At 34.4% G+C, this 3,741-nt stretch overlaps 1 pseudogene; it reads left to right on the forward strand.

The window, feature by feature from the left end:
• The first annotated feature begins 2,709 nt into the window (after window positions 1–2,709).
• On the forward strand, window positions 2,710–3,418 carry LOC141540657 (non-homologous end-joining factor 1 pseudogene; annotated as a pseudogene).
• The last annotated feature ends 323 nt before the right edge of the window (window positions 3,419–3,741 follow it).

The following is a 3,741-nucleotide window of genomic DNA, read 5'->3' on the forward strand; positions in this document are numbered from 1 at the left end:
ATAGTTTTCAAAATTCATCTTTGCAAAACCTTATGTTCCAAATTTTTTTCCCTCTCTGCTCCCCAAGACAGCAAGCAATCCCACATAGGTTACATGTACAATTCTTCTAAACATAATTATGTTGTGCAATCAGATCAAAAGGGGAAAAAAAACACAAGAAAGGAAAAAAACAGGCAAGCAAGTAAACAACAAAGAAGAAAATACTATGCTTTGATTCACATTCAATCTCTATAATTCTCTAACTGTGGATGACATTTTCTATCATAAATCTATTGGAATTGCCTCAAATAACCTCAATGTTGAAAAGAGCTAATTCCATCATAGGTAATCATCACATAATTTGGTTGTTACTATGTATAATGTTCTCTTGGTTCTGCTCATTTCACTTAGTGTCAGTTCATGTAAGTCTTTCCAGGCCATTCTGAAATCAGCCCGATCACCATTTCATATAAAATAATAATATTTCACTATATTTCTATGCCATAACTTATTCAGCCATTCCCTAACTGATGGGCATTCATTCAATTTCCATTTAATTGATCATCTTAAGTTATACTGGACCACTTAATTTCTTTAAATATGGCAATTGTAAGAGGAAATTCCCATCTATTTTTTATAACCTGGATCTCAAAGGGACTAGACTGGGAAAATATAGCTTTGGTTATTGTCTAGTTCCTTGCTAGGATACAGAAGGGCCAGCATTCTCCTGTCTCTCTACCCAAAGCAACATCATGTAGAAGAAACAAAAGAGGGTGTAAATCTCTCTAGAAATCACTACCATGAAAACTGTGGCGCTCGATCCAATTTCACTCAAATCAAATCAGAAAACACTTATCAAGTGGCCATTATGTACAGAGAACTTTGCTGAGGGCTGGACACTAAAAAAATGGAAGCAAAGATTGACTCTGATATCAAGGAACTCACAATTTAATAAGAGGGAAAACATACTCTGTTAGGGAGAGTAAAATAAAGGCAAAAGAGAAGCAGCATGATGTAGCACACTGGACTTGAGGTCAAGAAGACCTGGTTTCATGTCTGGCTTTATATACTTACTGACTGTGTGATACTTGGTATGTTGCTAAACCTCATTGTTCCTCACTTGCCTCATCTGTAAAATGATCAGGTGGATTAAGTGGTTTCTAAGGTCTAAATCAAAATCATCTCGAAATCTCTAAACTTATGATCAAAAGGAGAGAACAGGAAAAATGTCTGGGATATAGTAGACTTTTAGTCTACTATTGACTCACTGTCTGAGGATCCTGGAAGAAATAGCCAATCAAAGGACCACAATCGGGGGGAGATCTCCCTGTGTGAAAAGGTTTCCAGAGCATGGTAACAAAGGCAGCTTCCAGGGTGAAGAGACAAGAACATTGCTGTCCAGCAATAATGCTTGATACCCAAAAGAACCCCAGTCACAGTCGCACACAGTTATCTTTATCCAAAATAGCTAATATTAGTTGACTTATCTTTAGCACAACTTCTACCCTGGCCTACACTGAAGGTGTTTAGTGCGAATGCACAGAACTCTATTTGCTTAAAAGTTCACACCCAAATCCCTCAACACTATTATTACTCTGTAATGGAAACAGGGATATAAAGGATTTGTATATAATCTCTCAATATAGGGCTTTGGGAAAAGGGAGCAGGGAGGGGGAGTTCATATAGTTCTAAGAAATCCATTTTGTTTTATGAAGATGATGATGGCTGTCCATATTACCTTAAGCTTTTCCCTTGATTCTTTCCAAGACAACTGGGAAGGTTTTAGGATTTAGAATGAGAAGAGACCTAGGAAAATGTCTTGTCCATTTTTTTTATAGATGAGGGAATTAAGACCCAGAATAGTAAAACTACTTGCCCAGAGTCCTCTCTCTCTCTCTCTATATATAGATAGATAGATATAGATATATACATATATATATGTATATATATATATATATACATATATATATATATATATAATAAGCAAATCCAAATCTAGTATTCTCACTCTCCTAAAGGATAATTAAACAAATAACATAAATATTTCTAATTTTCATATGGAAAAAGCAGTAGTGAACTTTTGTGTAGGAAGAGGTTTGGATATGGATCTACCAATTTTGAACCAATGGCAGCAGTTTTACCTCTTCATTTCTCTTTTTACCTGATTCGATTAAAGATTTAAAATATGTATATGTGTGCATGCATGTTCATATGTGTATATGAGTATCTCCAGAATTTTATTAGTTTATGTATATATAAATATATGTGTGTATGCCTTTTTTATAGAATTTTAATTAAAGAGTATGTGTATATATCCCTTTCTAGAATTTTTATCAGAATATATGTTTGTATATATCTATATCTATCTTTCCATCCATCTATCTTTATCTCTCCTGAATTTAAAACTTGAATTAGGGATTGATTTATTAATTTTTAATCAATATTCATATCTGATGATAGATTAATTTCTTCTGCACCCATATGAATTTCCTACAAGGAAACATGGTGATTGGCAATTGAGACTAAAAAATTAACAAACATTGTATGGTAGGTGTTTTTAAAAACATTACAAAATAATTACAAAAATAATGCAGTAAGTTTGTCAGAGGAAAATGGAGAAAAGAAATAAAATTGTAGTAGGTAGTAGAGGAAAAACATTTTATAAACGAATATTTTGCTTTTGATGAACTGAGATATATTGATCAAATGTTCATTAAATACTTACTAAAGATGCTCATTCAGAGTGAGAGTTCTGATCTACTGTTCTACTAGAACTTCCAATGTACCTTGGCTATCCTTTTCCTAGTTTTCTAGCATCTCATATGTCACCTGATGAGCATAAATCTGGTACTTCAATGGTAGGTAAAGGAGCTGGCTTCTTTGCCTTAGATGAAGGATGCAGAAATGCAAAACTACAAGGAGAATGGAGCCATACTGAGCCAAGATCAATTGAAGACAGACCTATTTGATGAGAATTCTTTCCTGGAGCAGTTTGTAACAGAATTTGCAAGAGGTATGTAACATTGGGAATGCTATGAAGCTACAAAAATCTCTATGTAACTGTCACTAAACAAGAAATCCAGGCAGGGAAGAAATAATGAGGTTCAAGAGACCCTCAGGCTTCTTCCCATGAAATTGATGGTAGACTATTGAACAAACTAGAATAGCAATCCTCCTCTGCCCCATCTCTGTCTGGGATTAAGATGTTGAATATGTATCTTTCAATTCTAATGCAGAAACCCCACTGTTTAAAGTCAAGAGAAAGAAATCAAAGGAACTTTTAGGACAACTGAGCTTACACACCAATGTTTCAGCTGCTAAGGATGACTTTGGAGAAAAAAGTCTAGCAGCATTACCTCAAAAGGATTTCTGGAATAAAAACCCAAATTTTGGACCAGTTCAGACAAGAATAGAGGCACAGATTGGAGTTCCACTGTAAAGTTCATGTTAGCAGGCAATATAGTTGATTCTTTGGCAGAAAATTTTTTAATTCAATTATAATGATGGTTGTTCTATGTCTCTTGGCCTGAGTAAGAGCCAGAACCTAGGGAAGTATTGAACTCTCTTCTCTGCAGAAGCTCCTTTATCCCTATGATCCCCTTCTAGATTTTGTACAAACAGATTTGCAGTGGATTTACTAGAAAAACAATAAAAATAAAAACTTCTAAAATCCATGTACCTTCTTAAGAAAGTATTATTAACCTACATCTATATTTACACCAAATTCACTAGTAAACTTCCCAGAGGGCTTATGTTTTTCCC

The sequence above is a fragment of the Sminthopsis crassicaudata genome, chromosome 4 (assembly GCF_048593235.1).
Source record: "Sminthopsis crassicaudata isolate SCR6 chromosome 4, ASM4859323v1, whole genome shotgun sequence".
In the NCBI taxonomy this organism is placed as follows: Eukaryota; Metazoa; Chordata; class Mammalia; order Dasyuromorphia; family Dasyuridae; genus Sminthopsis; species Sminthopsis crassicaudata.